Below are 17,810 nucleotides of genomic sequence, written 5' to 3'. Positions count from 1 at the left end.
GAATTCCCTTAAATGTTTGTAAATTTGGATGTTAGGGTCTCACTGCAGACCGAATTCCTGGCTTGTGGTGACAACCCAGAATTCTGGAAAGAAAATGAACCTGCCTGTGATTGCATCCTCAAGGTCTGTGGTTCCTCATTCGGCTGCGGACGTTTTTCTTCCTGGGACCCCTGGGCATCCCCTACCCCTGGAACCCATCTCCGGGATTGAGGGATTTCAGTCCCCAGAACCCTTTTCAGTGCTAGGCCAGTTAGGTGGATTTAACAGTATGTGGCCAACTTAGTTTTGATGCCCACCACCCCATATAATTGTCTAAGCATGTTCAGGAGTGATCCCAGAGCATGAAATAAAGAATGAACACTAGGATGTGGTCCATTTTTATTTAAAGAAGAAATGATTTGCAATTGTTAAATAATGATTAATAAAAGTAAGAAACAAATAATATATAGAGGGAAGTATTATTCTAGGGGAATCAGGGAGATAGTTGAATGGGCTGGAAGAAATGCCTTTTATTTAATGACTTGTAACACAAGATTCCTTGAGCACCGCTGAGCATTGTCAAGAAGGGTTCCAGCACCATGCAGCCTCAACCTTATTGCATTGAATCACCATGCCCAATCATTGAACTATCTAGGGCAGGGGTGGCGAACAAGTTCGACACAAAGAGCCAAAATTTTAAACTGTGAGAGTCAGAGATCCACACCACACAGTGACCTGCCAAAACAAACACTCACACAAAAGCATATAATTTTAACAATAATCTATTAAACTCATATTGCATTTTGCCATTTTGAGTGAGGGTAAAAGTCCTGCAGTGATGGTGAGGGTGTTCTGCGTCCTCCACACTAAGAACTAACGGCCAGATGTGACCCAACATGTGACACACGGGTCCCCCACTCGCTGGCCCATGCAGTTGTTTCTGAGAGATGGGAGACTGGAGGACGCAGCCTGGGGGCTGGACTAGGCACTCGGAGATCTCTCCTCAGAGATCCCTCCTCAGAGGCAGCACAACAAAATCCAAACTTGGCAAAGATCACAGTATACAAAATCATGATAAGAGGCAAAGAGACACAGTCATTTTGGCCGGGAGCCGCATGTGTTTCGAGAGCCACGTGTTCACCACCCTGATCTAGTGGTTTGGCCCACTAGTAGTCTCAGCAAAGGCCATTCATCTTTCAAAATCTTGCCCTTGACCATTACTTAGAAGCTTATTTTACCCCCATCCCTACCAAAAAGACCTAAAAGTATAGGCCTGGGAAATAACGGTGAAAACATTTACAATTAAGCAGCTAGAAATTGTTAACTTAAAATATAGTCTTTACAGGATATTAAGCAATTTTATTTTGTTCTAAATATTATGGTATGAATAGGAAGAATAGAAAAGTATAAGGATAGGGGCCAAAGCAATAGCACAGCAGTAGGGCATTCGCCTTGCATGCAGCTGACCCAGGACAGACCTGGGTTCAATCCCCCGGCATCTCATATGGTCCCCCAAGCTAGGAGCAATTTCTGAATGCATAGCCAGGAGTAAACCCTGAGTGTCACCAGTTGTGGTCCCGAATATATATATATATATATATATATATATATATTCTATTATTCTACTGCCTACACACACACACACACACACACACACACACACACACACACACACACCCTGCTGCCTTGAATTTCTTTGCAAGGCATTAGCAAGAGTAAAGGACATTTTTGATACTCAAGACAACCTAGCTGCTTTCCCCAAATCAGTAAAATAATACCTTACTTCAAACATTATAAAGTTTAAATATTTCAGCTAATTAGGGCCCACAATCACAAAATTGAACAAACTATATTGAGCATATTGTATTGATGAATTTTATTAAAGTATTAATAAATGATAAGTGAAAACATTTTTCATAACAAATTATTTTGCCCAGTCAATATTTATGCCTTTTTCAAGTAAAATCCTGTATTTTGAGCAAGCAAAATGTTCCTCCCACCTTCTTTTCAAACTAAGCATTGAATGGGTCCATCAAAATATTTTTCTAAAGAAAAGCAACTCTCCAAACAAGCATAATTGTAAAATTCATTGTGCTTCGGGATTATATTTGTTAAATTCAGAAGAAGAGGGGCGCTTGGCACTCGTGCATTATTGGAAATTCCCCAAACGCAGACAACAAAAGCTCAGTCAGTTTAATCAAATTATCAGCTTTTCTTCAGTCTGTGTTTAGTCTGTGTTTGTCTAATGTCCGGGTGCATATTTTCTACTTAAGAAAATCAATAAATCTGCTGCTTTAAAAAAAGGCACATTTCAAATGCAATATACAGCGTATTGCACTATCTGATCCAGCAATCTGTCTGCCTCTGCCCTACAGAAGGAATGAACAAAAAATATGTTGGATGAGCTTATGAGATGGCTTAGAAATACATGTTTGATGGGAGGAAATGACAATGTGATTGAGATGGGTACAGCACTCACTTTTGACGCAGAGTTATGGCATCAATTATATACATAAAACCTTCTGCTATTTTGAATGGATGGAAGGTCTATGGACAGAACTAATGTGGTCTTAACAATGAAGTAGTTAAATTAGGCTTAATTTTAATATTTATTCTTGTAACATTCCTTCATTGACATCATTGTTACTAATATTTATCTGAGGTCCTCAGCATCTTTCTCTTTTTTATTATTTTTGTTCTGTAAATATTTGGTTGTCATCCTAATGCATGATATTCAACTTTTCCGATAGTGAGAAATGATTATTTTACCTCAGGTCCAAGTTGCTGTCAAGTTCTCTGCTGTAGTTTAATTGTAGCTAAACTTTTTACATAAACAAGCACAAAGGAGAAATGCACGTAAATCATTGTAAACATGAATACTTCTGTTAAATAAGTCACTTACATTGGTTTAATAAAGTTTACCTCACTAATAAAACAAATCAAACTATGTTTTTTAGACAGATTTTTAGATAGAAAAATCCAGAACTCTGGTGGTAGGCATATAGTTCATTAATTACCTTAGATTAATTATGATAGTCTTAAAAGTCAGAATGTTTTTACCCAGAAGAGTAAATCTAGTAAATAAATTTGAAAGTAAGATGAAGAGGTCAAATTTTAGAGGAAAATAAATGTTTCATTGGCTCAGACATATAACCTTAACAGAAATATTACCTACTTTTAACAAGAATCAATAAATATAGCCTGCTAAATGTCAGTTACTATAATAGAATTTTATTTAAAAGTTTGTAACTTACAGTGACACAAATCTTTAATCTCATAATGAGTACTGATGTCTCTAAATGAGTTGATTTGCACAATGATTGTACATTGGGTTTGATTGCTAGAGAAATGTTATTTACTTCCTCCTTCTGTGTTTTTCTTTTTCCTTTTGGCAGTGAGAAGAGAGAAAGAGTAAAATTCACATTCCAATGAGTATGTTAACTAAAAACAATAGCTCATACAACCCCACATTCATTAATGTATGTGTTGATTTATGCTCATAAGAGACAATAAGTGAACAGTACAGAGGAGGGAAAAGATCATTTAAGAGCAGCATCTTAAACTTAATTTCAATTGAAATTAAGATGAACAAACTCCCTTTGCCCTCATATTTCATAGCAAATGTCTGCTTTGTTTCTCATATAAATGCAAAAGTTAATCTTGCCAATAACTTCCTTGCTTATTTCTTTTGAGTTTGAAATTTTCTTTTTCATGCTTCTTCTCCCTTGATTTGATTTTCTGAGGGGTAGTGGGGACAGTTGTTTTCTTTTCTATTCTTTTCTTTTTTTTACTGTTGCTTTATGTGAGGAATTTCTAGTCAGGGTAAAAAGGTGTTGCTTATGCAGAGAATCCCTTTAGTGGAACAGGCTAATAGGCTGACCAGTCATTAACTAAAACACAGCTGGGAAGAGGCTATAATCCCCCAATTTCCTTCACAAATGGAGTAAATAAATATTCAAAGAAGCAGTGCACACATTTGCATATGTGTTAAACAAAAGCCCAGCTGAAGATTTGGTTTGAAAGCCCAGCTAATGTTTCTCCTTTTGCTACCTACCATTCCTCTACCTGAGGGGTGCACTATAATTAGCAACTGTCCCCATACTCCACCCAGATGAGGTCCCTGGTACTTCAAGAATTATATTAGAAATTTCTTTTCCTGATCCCAGTAACCTCCATTTTTAGCAGCAGGAGCCACCTATTACATGTATTCTTCTTCTTTAGATGTTTTAGAATTGAATACCTTGAATGTGTAAAATACAATTGTATTTTTGTTTGTGTTCTACCTGTTCATGATTAGAATATTTGTGATATTTGTGAGGTCTAGAGCTGAAAATGTTAAGGAAATGAAACTGAAGTTTGGCAATTGGTACAACTTATTTGTTAATCCAATGGCTTTAGGAAGCCGATTCAGATTTGCTTCCTCAATTCTTTAGTCTATCCTCTGAGGTTTTGAGCTAGTGATGTAACATAGTATACTGTTCAGTTAATTATTCCTTAGAATGAGTGATAATATCTGCACAAATTCCCCATTCTGCCTCATCTTTTTCTCTTCTGCCTTTATTCCATAATTGTAGTTTCTAGAGTTAGATTCTAGGGCACACCTGACCTTAGGCGCTTCTAGGTTGCTTATCCTGAAGCAGTGTGAGTTTCTCCCAAGGTGAGGAAACATAATTAGAAGAAAAAGAGATCGTTCAGTGAGGAGCCGAAGGTAGGACACAAGGGGTTACTTTTTAGGAGAAAAAATAGATTGAAAAAAAAATTTAAAGTTATTCTGAAAAGAAAAAGAAAAAAGAATTTTGCAGTTATAAAAGAAGCATGTCCAAAATTAGCATGGTAAATTGACTTTCATTTGTTTTTAGCATTGCTAGTGACTGACTGATTTGACCCCAATTCTTGTACCCCTAGTGTAGAAAACAAGAGTAACCAATGAAGTAGTTTCCAGATAAAACTAAACTTGTGTGCCCCAATTGTTAGAAATGAACTTTATTTATTTTATACATATATAAACTATATGTACTTATTATAATTTTTATAATATTTGTATGTATATATCTACATTTGTACCTTAAATAAAATTATGTTCACAAATATTTAGAAAATGTTGACGCGATAAAGTGAGGTATGTAGATTTGAAATCTAAGTCTTATCATAAAGAAATGGACTAGTTATACAAAAATTAAATTAGAAATTTGGACTTTGACATAGGTTTTCTTTAAATAAATAATAAGTGGATAATTTTTTTTTGCCAAACTTTACTTAAATAAGTGCAAGAATTCCTATAGGTACCATATTTTTTTATTTGCACGACAACATCCAGGCATGTTTTAATTGTTACATGTAGGAACAACTATAGTTTAAATAAAAAACCTTTCAAGAACTGAGATAATGTAAGTTCTCCTCATTAAAGCACATTTACAAAGCATGGATATAGAGAGAAAGTCTCTAAAATGTGCATGATATTGCTTTATATTTTAACAAAACCATGCAGTCTATTTTGTTACATTTTTAGAAGTCATTTTTATATTTGAAGGAAATAAAAGCATTAATACTAGGAGGCTATTTCAAACTTAACCTCTTTTCAAATACAAAAAATGCACTTTAAAGAATCAGATTATGTGAATTGTGCTGTGTGTATATGAATACTCTTAGATGCTTAAGAGTTTTTACAATGCAAAAGAGACTTTTATATTTATTTAAGTTATATTTTCTGCTTATTTTCTTAAGAATATATTAAACATCTTTTCTGCTCGAGTTATGTTGGTTCAAAACTTTGAGATAACTTATTTGATCATATAAAGGACAAATAAATTGAAGTATCCAGAACACCTGTTGAATTTCATACAACTCTTTATTTATTTGTCTGCTAGTTGAGTTCATTTTTTCTAATAGGATCATTTCTTCATTTTTATTATCCTCAAAACTTTGTCATAAAATGTTCATAGATTCTATTTATCCAACTTAAATGTTGTGTTTTCATAAATGAGTCAACATTGAGAAGGCTCTTTAAAAATTAATTTTAATGTTACCTTTCCCATTTGTATTAGAAGTAAATAACTTCCATATGAATTATCACTTGATTTTTTACAAATTATATCTCGTTGTTATATGTATTTTAGCCCAAAAAGCTATTTTATAATTTTTCACCTACTTTTTTTCTTTCACATTTTTCTTTCGTATTTATTTATTTTTTATTTTCTTTTTATTTATTTCTTTATTATTTATTTTTACGTTTTTGGATCACACCCTACTGTATTGAGGGTTTTATGTTTATGTGTTCAGGACTAGACTTTTTGTTCAGATATTACTCCTAGCCGGACTTGGCAAACCATGTGTGGTACTAAGATTGAGCCCATCCAGCCTTGTGCAAGGCAAACCTTACTCAATGTACTCTCACTACAGCGTTGCCCTACTTTTCTTTTTGATCTATTTAAGGTTCCAAATCACATAAAATTTCGACTTGGGTTAGACTTTCCTAATCAGTTAGATATCACAGATTCTGGAATTTAGGCAAGTAATGTAAACTTTGAAGTGATTATAACTCAACAGCCAGAGAGCAAGTATTCTGTTATTCTGGCAAGAAGATATTTTATCAGCCATTCTGTCTGAGCAAACGCAGTGTGTCCCAGCAGTCCAGTCTGAGGTCAGGACAAGAGCCTCAGAATTCGAGCGGTTGGAGGATATTTTAGGATGCTTTCATTAAAAGGTACAGAGTACAGTTAAGAAACAGGCTTGGGCGCCAACATATGATTATGGCAAGACAGGCTGACCACTTGGAAATTGCTGAGCCAACAGGCCAGGGAGTCTGGTTGACTTTCCCTGGGGCCAGCTCCACAAGAGATCACCGTCCAGCATACCTTCTGAGGATTATTCTGAAGCACTCAGTGTTCTACATACTCATCTGAGCAACAGATGTTTTGTAAGACAAAAGTAGTATACATTTACAAAGGCTCTGTTTATGAGTCTTCTTGCCTTTCTATTTTAGAAAGTGTTTGTCTAAAAAAAAATAGCCCTCATATTTACTTTAGAACAATCTAGCATCCTTGCAGCCTGTTTTATTGGTAGTACTAAATGTTTGGTAGGTGTGGGGTGGAGAGTTTGAGGGGGGCAGTGTTGCAGAAGAACTGAAACCACAATGCTACAGTCACACACTAGTACAAATTATAAAGAACTCGTTGAGAGAACCATTACATAAAGCAGATATTTTTTTTTGTTAGACCTCTTATGTTTAATGACATTTAATGCTTCTGGATAAAATCTATCCAATTTAAATTTGTGTAACAATTTGTGGTTAACAAAATATTTCTCTACCTCTTATTTTTCTTGCTTTTCCTAGCACCCAGACTTGAAGGGTGTTTTTGTTTCCTCTTCATTTTAAAGCAGTCCGCTTATGCAAAGCATAGACAAGAGTTAAAAACAGAGAATTTAGAGACGATGTCATTAGATAACCATGACAACTCAAGGCAAGAAGAAGACATTTGGAATCTAATATTTGTTTTATGAGTAATAGAAAACCTGGCAATTAAAACAACAATTATCTGCTACCTGGCATAGTCAGAAAACTGTTGAAATAGAATAAATCAAAAGAAAAAGGGAAATGTAAATTTGATAACTTGGAAATTAAAAAATAAACTAGAAGTTCAGCTATGCTGTGTTTCATCAATTTATCACAATGTCTTTCTACTTGAAAATTTCAGTTCTGAACTGAAATTTCTCCATACCCATTAGTTTTTCATATTACATCTTCTCAGCCCAGAATGCTTGAAATTCACTTAACAGGTTTTGGTGGACAAGACAGTACATATATTTGCTTAAAACAATAGAAAAATAATTAAATAAGATTCAAAGATGACAAGTTAATTATGTATACTAAAATGAATTGTGTTAAAGTACTGACTCTGACAGTATGAGGGATTTAAATTTATTTAAGTTTAATTTCGGGAAGTCAAAATTCATATTTTAAGTGGCATAAAATGTGAAAGTATTATTGTATATCAACTAGGACAGACCAAGCTCAGAATAACAGTAACTGTGATGGTTAAATTTCTGCCAAAATAAAAAGACACGCATACACTGAATCAACAATATTGAAAATTCAAGTTTTAAAGAAAAAACAAATCTATAAAAAAAATAAGTCCTATTTATCACTTTAGAGTTTTTCTTCAGTTGTGTGTGTGTGTGTGTGTGTGTATGCGCGTGTTTCTACGATGAACTTGTATTGCCTCAATTCTAATTTATTTCCTCTCTTATTGTTTCTTTCCCTTTCCTTTTATAAATATATCTTAAGGTCTTCTTCAGCAATTCCAGGCCATCTGTCCTCATGGTACTAAATAAGCATGCATGGACACATGGCTCCCTCCTCCAGACTGACAAAGGCTCGGTAGTATAGCTAAGAGAAATGACCCAACAGCAGTGGTAGAGGCCTAAAATTATTTAAAGTTAAAAAAAAAAAAAAGCAAGGCCCATCAACTTTCTCTTTACTTGATTCTCCCTATTTCTCATTAGTTTATTTCATAGTTTACCATTGGAATCTGCCTTCCAGAATGCATTTGTATAGCAACCTGCCAAATTGGATATGAACCTATGCTTAAAGGTAGAGTAGTCTTATATTAGGAAAAATCAAATTTTAAAGCAAAAACTTTAACTTCTTTTAAAGCTATTTTTGCATATATTCCTTATATATGAGTATAAATGGAAAACATTTAAAAGTCAAAATAAGTGATTACATATCAGAAACATTCCTAAATTTTTCTTTTTAGAGAAGATCGTAGGGGTTTGATAGATTTCTATTTTTAGCTGTTTAATAAGAATGAATCCAGTGAAAATATATGTTTTGAATTAACTTACATAAATTGTAAAGCTTCAAGAAGTTAGACATTTTTTTAAAAAGTAGTTAGTGGATTATAATTTTGCATTTAAATACTTTGACCATTTCTTTTCTAGTTGACCAGTCTTTGATATTTTTACAGCTTTATAAAATATGAATTACGTTGTTCCCACTGAATACTATTTCTTATATGTTTGTTAGTTTATTAAAACATTTTATCTAATGAAAAATATTTTAATTGGATGTAAATTATCACTTTATTTTTTCACAACAGATGCTGTGTGAATTACATGAACTTATATGAATTTCTGAGCTACTCATAAGCATTCAGAAAACTGCTAAAACCTGTTAACTGAATAGAAGATAAGATATTCCAATCCCCTTTATAGACTAAACTTTGCTTATATAAAATTGTTAGACATTTCCCCTGATACTTAGAAATTACATATAAATATATTTCCTCATTTTTATAGCTAGTTATGAATGTTTAGACCTATATTACATTATAGGTCAAAGTTATGCCTTCTACAATTCAAGTTATAAATTGGTTAAACTTTCCTTATAATTTATATTAAAATAAAACACTTTAACATTACTGTTATCCATAGATTATCAAACTCATTCCTTAGTATGCTATATTTTAACTCATTATTTTCTCATTTGCTATGAAATGTTTTTTTTTCTTTCATCTACCATAAACACTTAGAAAATTATGGTTTTAAAAACTCTAAAGAAACAAGAATTTTTATACTCTGACACTCCTATGGCATGGAAAAATACATATCATTGATAGAAGTAAATGGGAATCAGAAGTTATTTTTTCTATTTGCAACACAAAACACTGCTCCAATTTTATAAATATTCTTTTTTTCTGAGTGTACAGCATAGTATGTATGCTACTAAAATTAGTCTTATGAGGGTTTTAGTGTGTGAGTGTAGGGTAGAGGCAATGAGGTGGGAAAGAAGGAACTGAATTTAGGCAGTGATGAATTTCATTAAACAGTAGGTGTTCATCAGTGTGTGTCTTAGAGTGCTTGATGTTTTTTATAGAATGTTTTCCCCTTTCAAAAAAAAATCCAGTGGGTGTTCTGTGGGTTCTTTTGTTGTTCAATCTGTTCATTAAGATTTGCAAAAAATCTTAAAAGCAGAACAAAGAACAGTATAAAGGTCTTACTTTAAAATTTAGAAAATATGAATGCCAAAGTCAGAATTATAAACATGTGTATAAAAATACCAAGAGATTTTTTATAACTTTCAAAAGAAAAAGCCCAACACCTCCTGGGAAACAGAAAGCTAGAATTAGAGTCAGGGGTGGCATCTGATTCTGGAAGGCAGCAGTATTAAAACAGATGGACACTGTATAGTTAGTAGATAAAATATCTATGTATTTATGATTTCATTTGAACTGACAACAAGAAAGCAAATTATAATTCCAACAAAGAGTTTTCAAATCCTGGAATTCTGGGTAGTATTTGTTTCTTCTAATAAACCAAAACATTGGGGAAAATGTGGGGGAGACTTAAGGTTGGAAAGAGACACCAGGGTGTAGAAATATTCAGTTCTGATGGTTCGTCTAGTCTTACCTAAATATAATGGAAGAAAACAGCTACATATAAGGAATTTCTTACACATTTTTGACCCAATATAGAAGTTTTCTTTAGCCATTATTTTCAGCTTACTATGTCAAATTCTTGTGTATGTGTTAAACTAATTTCATGGGAGAAAAATAATCTGCCAACCTCATATATACAATTCCTTTGAAAATAAACCTGAATTAATGAAGCTCAGTTGCAATCTCTCAGAAGCAACATCGCATAATAGATTAATGCAGACATTGAAATCAAAAGACTTAAATTATAAATTCTTACTCCACTTTTTACCAAGTATATGGCCCTTTTCAAATTATCCATCTCCCAGAACTTCAACCTCCTCCTCCTTAATCAGGATAATAATTGCTTCATCATCGACTGATTATGAATCCTAAACATGATAATATATGTAAAGTGTCCAAACGAGCCCATAGTGGGTGCTCAGAAAATGTAAAATATTCCATCTTTGCCTACCCTGATCTGGACATTCAAATAGCACGTGATCATTTTAATCACCAAAAATATTATTGCTCAGGGATTTTCTGAAACTATTAAAATTTTTTGAGATATTTTAAACATTAAGGTCACTGGTTATCTTAATATAGACCATGATAAATATAAAGTATACTTTTATATTTCAAAGAAACATGCTAAATAATCCTGTTATGAAAGTGTTCCATTTTTTTAAACATTTAAACCTCTATTAAAAACTATAATAGCAATACTATCTTAAAGGTGCCAAATTATTATTTTCATATATTTCTAAATATGTCACATATGAATCCAGAAATTTTTCTGAGAGAAAATGTTGAGCATGAACGATTGAATTAACACTTGTGATATTGTCATAAGAAAATAAATTTTAAGAATTATAGATTCAATTGAAATGGCTATTGATATTGATAGGAACTTCTTTTTTACTACTTCACAATGAAAATCAATTTAAATTCTTTTAATTGAGATATTTCTGTTTTCCTTTGTAATAAAAGAATAATTAATAATCAAAATAATAAACATTTTAAATTATTGCATGTGCTTATGTCAGGGAAGGGAAAGACTAGCTTATTTTTAAACATTTATTTTAATCAAGTTGAATAATACACTTTTTATCCACTTAAAGTTTTTATCAAAAATATATATTACCAATATCTACCTATATATTTTAACATTTATATAGATATTGACATTATACTTCTATATTATAAATAAAAGTGACTAATCTTGTGCTAATGAGTGAATTACAAAAAATACTTTGAATATGATGAAATGTAATTTTATCAAATCATAATGCTCTATAAAATGCTTAAATTTATTTATGTAGTTTGAAAAAAATCAATTTTTGTCAATAACATGAAAAATATTCTGGATTTCTGGATTTTCCTAAAAAATATTGTGCCTTTCAACCAAATATACCTAAAAGTGAAACTTTAGTTATTGTAACAGTGATGAAAGAGATGAACATATATAATGGTGTTATTGCTTATAGTAAATAATTGATAAATGACTACTTTTACTAACATTTTACCTTCTAACCTTAAAAGCAGAAAGGCATATGTGCGTGCTTATAAAAACATGTAAGCAGTATATTTTGTACACTTTTGACCCATTATAGAAGTTTTCTTTAGCCATTATTTTAAGCTTACTATGGTCCCCCAAGCCAGGAACAATTTCTGAGCACATAACCAGGAGTAACCCGAGCGTCACCAGGTGTGCCCCCCAAAATAAATAAATAAAAAGGAAGTGGAAAGGGGTTTACTCAAAGACAAAACTAGTCTACATATCTCTGGTTTGGTTGACAATTTAAATAAAGTGTTTTTGGTTAATTTAAACAATGTATGAGTTCATCTATGCTGGTATAAGTAGGCATTTGAGTTTCTTACTGGTTTCATCACATATTCACAATCCCATGTGGTAAATCTGGTCAGGAAAAAAATACTGTATCTCATTTTGGTGAAGAGAGTTGAAGCATGATCTTCTTTATTGTCTGTGATTAAACCAAAAACTAGAGAAGATATTTCTACATCTATATGCACATATAGTTTTGAATGAATTTGCACCTATATATATTTTTAATTCAATTTTAAATTTAACATGTAAAATATATATTGATAAATTTACAAATTTCTACAATCACATTGACTATGAAGTATAGGCTAGGTTATGCTAAGATAAAAGCTTCAAAACTATAGTAGATTATTACAGTAAAATGAATTGATCGCTTATATTACATATATATCAAAGTACAACTAGAAACTCTGTTTTATTTTTTCTCACTCCAGACTGATCACCTCAAAAGTTTCTGGTTGTCTGGCAGTCAGAGTGAACAAAAGTAAATTGGACTTTTCTTTACAAAAAGAGATAAGATTCCATCTTCAAGTGATACCTGTCACTTTTCACATTTCATTAACCCAACCAAGTCACCAGAACATAGAAAGTGTGTTGTGTGATGAAGGCAGAAAAATGCAATTTTACAATTTGATTAAAAGAAAAGATAATAGGTTCCCAATCAAAAGAGACAAACCAACTAGTTGGAAGGCTAAATGAATATGTCTGTTTTGATTATTGTTTTAATTTTTTATCACAATGATTCTGTGATATTAACTTGATGAAAATATAAGTATTGTAATTTAGGTAACATAGTTATGTGTTCATTTTTATTGTTTTGATATGAAAAGTTAATTCATCAACATCAAAAATGCCCAAGACTCTCCATTATTGTCCTTATATTCCTTATGTCTGCCATATTTTCCCTTTTCCTCTCCACTGTTTGGCAATCTCAGTTTTAAATCAAATGACTAAGTTAATATAGTCTTTCTATTGTTCTGTTTCTCTATGTAGTCAATTTAGGTACCTTCAAATTTTCGTGACAAACAAAAAAATTGATCCCAGCATGCAAAATCCATTTCTCTGAGATCCAATATTTTTTCTTAAAATGAAAAAGATAATCGCAAGTAAATTGTCCAGATTATGAAAACATCTAATAGAATAAATACTCTATAGACTCAAAATATGAGTCCCATTATACTCAGTAGAGAAGAATTGTGGATACCATGTTTCTGTTTATTTTATATGCTTTCTTTATATGCTACTTCTGTTTATTTTATAAGTTCTCTTTCTGTCTTACTTGAAAATCAGTACTCCTGCTTTTTTCCAAAAATGTCCTTGGATTGACATCACCATTACAGCTCCAGTTGTTATTGCTGCACTGTTGCCAAGGCAGCCAAAAATATAGACCTGGGTTCAAAGTAGTAACTGGGTGTGTAGGAGGGTAGTCATTTCCACTCTCATGGATTCAGCTGCTCTGAATGTGACAAATACCATTATCATCACGGGTCTTGTTACCTTAAACCACAAGGTGCTATCGGAACAAATGCTTGGTTTTAACTGTCAGATTCTTGAGTGTGTCACATTTTTCTTTGGATTCATAGGTTATTGTAACAGCTGTTTGTAAACATTGTAAAGTCAGCATTAGGTACAGAATGGATAAGGATATATTGACCCAAATGTCTGCCCTCTGAACCACCATGAAGAATGCAGCATGTCTGCTGACACTTAAAGCAGTTGATTTAAATAGCAACAGGATCATCTTCCAGCTGAATAAGTCAATAGAAATGTTCAGTTTTAGATTCCATCTGGGTCAGTGATCTTTCATCCTCTGGCCAGAGAAAGTCCAAGGTGTTCAGACCGTAAATGGGAAAATGGTACTAAGTAGAGATTTCCAATAAAATTCTGTGAAATGTTTTCACTGAGTCTCAATATATCCTCTTCAATCATTAAAGCTACTAGTGCATATTGAATAGCAATCTTTTTCTTTAGAAACAGGAACACACGCAGCTTAGAATTTGTCATGCTCTGATCTTCTTCATTCTGAAAATACACTATGCTATTTTATGTAGTGGTAATGAGTTAGATATTTCTAGTGCTTGCCTGGGTAAGCAGTCATGAGGGTTGTTGTAATAAATAAATAGTAAGCATACATTGGTTTGATAATAGCTGCTTTCATTGAAGGATGTGAATGTGCTTGCAAAAGAGTGATACAGAATCCTTAGAAAGGCTTTTATTAGCAGACATGCAATGCAACATTTTAAAAATTGAACAGTAGAACAGAGTGTAGAATGAATCTTTGACATAGTGGTTTTAATATCAATTGTAATTTTGGATACTCTAGCTCTCAATCCAAGTAGTTAAAAAATTTATAAAATTTACCATAAGAGGGGCCGAGCAGTGGCGTAGTGATAGGGTGTTTGCCTTGTAAGTGTATGACCTAAAAGGGACTGTGGTTCATCTCATGTGGGACCCCAAATGGAACCCCATAGGGACCCTGGCGTCCCATATGGGTCCCCAAGCCAGGAGCTATTTCTGAACGCATAGCCAGGAGTAACCCCTGAGTGTCAATAGGTATAGCACACAAAAAATTACAAAAATAAAACAAAAAAATTACCATAAGAATATCTACTAACAGCAAATATTATTTTGGGTAACTCATAGCCTCAAGATTTCAAGAGTTTGTAGTCATCATATACTGCCAAAACATCTATTTTAGTCACCTTTAAAAATTCACAAATAATAAATAAATACTTGAATTTGTACTTGGTATTAAAATTAGGAATCTTGCAATATGTCTTATATTTTTGGTCTACTATTCACATAATAATTATGATATAGTCATAACTGTAAGGTTACAGAAATTTCTTTCAGTTTGCTTAAATATAATAAATTAATATTTGATAAATGACTCTAACAATGGTGATACAATTTATTATTTGCTTTTGAAATAAAAAGTTTCTTAGGGGTAGAGATATATAAGTTTTAGGGTTTAGGACCTAGGGTTTAAGACATATACATTGCATGAGGTCAACTCTTCTTTAATCTCTGGCACTACATGGTCTAGTCTGAATATCACTAGCTGAAGTCCAAACCATTGAAGTGAGCTGGGAATCCTTGACACCATAGAAACCCAACAGCCCCAAATATTCAGGTTTTTGCATTGAAGCAATGGCCTAGTTGTCCAATCATTTCTAGGAATGCTCTAGTGGTTCCAGAGCTCTACTTGGGAATTTCTCCCAAAATTATATGCATGTACTTTGAGAAAGAAAATTAACCTTCTTGGGTTATTTATTTCTTTTTTAACATGTGGGTCTTTACTAAAGTCTGTATTAAATTAATAACTTCCCCCAATACTTTAATTTATGACCATGCTGACTGACAGACAAAATCAGACTGAGATTTAAATTTATTGTGAATAATGGAGATCTAACTAAATGTGAATTGTATGGTTACATTTCAATGATGTAGGGGGTCTTTTAAATATTTTATTTTCAGGCGACTTTTGGCCAAATTGAGTTTTGTTCTAGTCAACACACACACATACACACACACACACACACACACACACACACACACACAAACGGATAATCTGAAAATGAGACTTGCAAAGTTTTGTTGTGCTCATTTTATACTGTGATATTTGTGAAGTTTCTCACTTTGTTCACATGGTGCCTTGAAATAAATTCTGTGGCACTTGCATTTGTCCTGAATTTTTCTGTGAAATTAAAATTGAAGGTGGAAGCTAGGAACAACAGTGTCTGAAATCTTCTTTTGTCATGAAAATTATTCTTTGGCAAGTCTAGCCCTATGCAGAAGGGGGAGGGAGAGTATGTATTTGTTTTATTGCTTTCTATATTTCTTTGTACTTCTCTACTACATAGTCAAGTGCATTTTATTTCAAATTTATTTCCACTCTGAAAAAGAGCTCACACTTTAGAGCCCCTAAAAATATAGGGTTTTTAGAAAGTGCCCAGTCTCTAGTTTTTTCACTGTTATTTATTATTGAAAGTTTTCTAGAGTTCTGAGTTTTGTCGATGAATAAAAATGTCATATATAGTATACATCCTATATATATTTTCCTGAATGACATGGAATTTTGTTTAGAAGATTTCTCTAGAGATAATTTTATAACCAACTGCTTTTTATCTAAGTTCATAGGAAAAAAATACATTTTGACTTTTATTTATTTTTTTTATTTATTTATTTATTTATTTTATTTATTAGCATACTTAGCACATCACAAAACCCAAAATACTCATATTCTTCCTATTAGAAAATGAGTTTCCTAAAATAGTGAGTTCAGCTTTCTTAAAAGTACAATTTGAATCCTGGTGCTGGTGTCATAGTCCGGAGTCTATATTTGGTCTTTTTACAGTATGTTTCATGGGCAGAGATATCCTGTATCTCTTAGGCCAAAGAAATTTTCTTTCTATTTTCCCCAATGTTTAATATGCCTATATGCCTAAAAAAAATATTTTAGGGTCAAAACATTCTCATGAGATTGAGTCAAAATTAAAAAAAAATAATCACACTTGAATACCCAACTCAAAGCTAATGATAATAGAATCAAGAGACCCAAACCATAACAAGCTATAGACAAAAGGGACAGGTTACACTAACAATCCAGGGGGCTAAGGATGGCGATATGTGATGCATGCTGAAAACAGTTGAGGAGGGAGGTCCCCACTGGTGATGCAAATAGCCCTAATTCATTCTCACTATGTACCTTAAAAATAACTGTGAGAGACTTGTAATTCACATTGGTCTCAATAAAAATAAAATTAAAAAGTACAATTTGATAGTACTATTCTCACTAACCCCTGAAAACCCCTGAAAAATCTGCTCTTCCTTTAAACTTCCAAAGGTCCTGAGAAGGTAGAATAATGGTTATGTGAATCAGTCCTATTTTTTTGAAACTAAACACAACATATTCAGTAATATAAGACTGGATTTGTATTGCTATATCTTTTTTATACAATGAACAAACTTTTTTTAAACTATTTGTACCTTAGAATTTCTAAAAAGCCCCATCCATCTTCATTCTAATTCCCATTTTAGTAAGGCAGGAAAGAAGGCAATGTGCTCAATGACCTGGGCTAAGGGGCTTTCTGGGGACAAATCCCTCAAACCATACCATTTATGTGTCTTTATTACTCTTGTTTGTAACTCATAGAGTCATTTAAGTGGATGGGTAAAATGTTTAAATATTAAGCCTGATATTTCAGATGGTCCTAGTCTCAATATACCTTCGTTGTTTTGTATCTGTCTGATTTTTAGTTTTGTTCGTTTTGAAGTCATTTTCAGCAGTGGCTAGGCGTATTCCTGAGACTGCACTCAGAGATCATTCCTGGTGCTGCTCAAAGGACTATAAGGGGTCCCCAAGCCAGAATCTAAATAGGGTTCTGATAGCAAGCCCTACCTACTGTTCAATTTCTTGGACAAAAGTTTGTTGATTGTTTGGAGAAGATCATAATCAGCGGTGTACAGGGAAAATTAATCCTAGCTCTGTTCTGTGTCACTCCCTATAGTTATCGACCTTTCTATAGCCAAAGCCTGCATTCAAGTCTGTTGAGTTCTCTATCTTTAGCCTG

This window comes from Suncus etruscus, chromosome 2 (genome assembly GCF_024139225.1).
Source record: "Suncus etruscus isolate mSunEtr1 chromosome 2, mSunEtr1.pri.cur, whole genome shotgun sequence".
Lineage (NCBI taxonomy): Eukaryota > Metazoa > Chordata > Mammalia > Eulipotyphla > Soricidae > Suncus > Suncus etruscus.
This window is presented reverse-complemented; position numbering follows the sequence as displayed.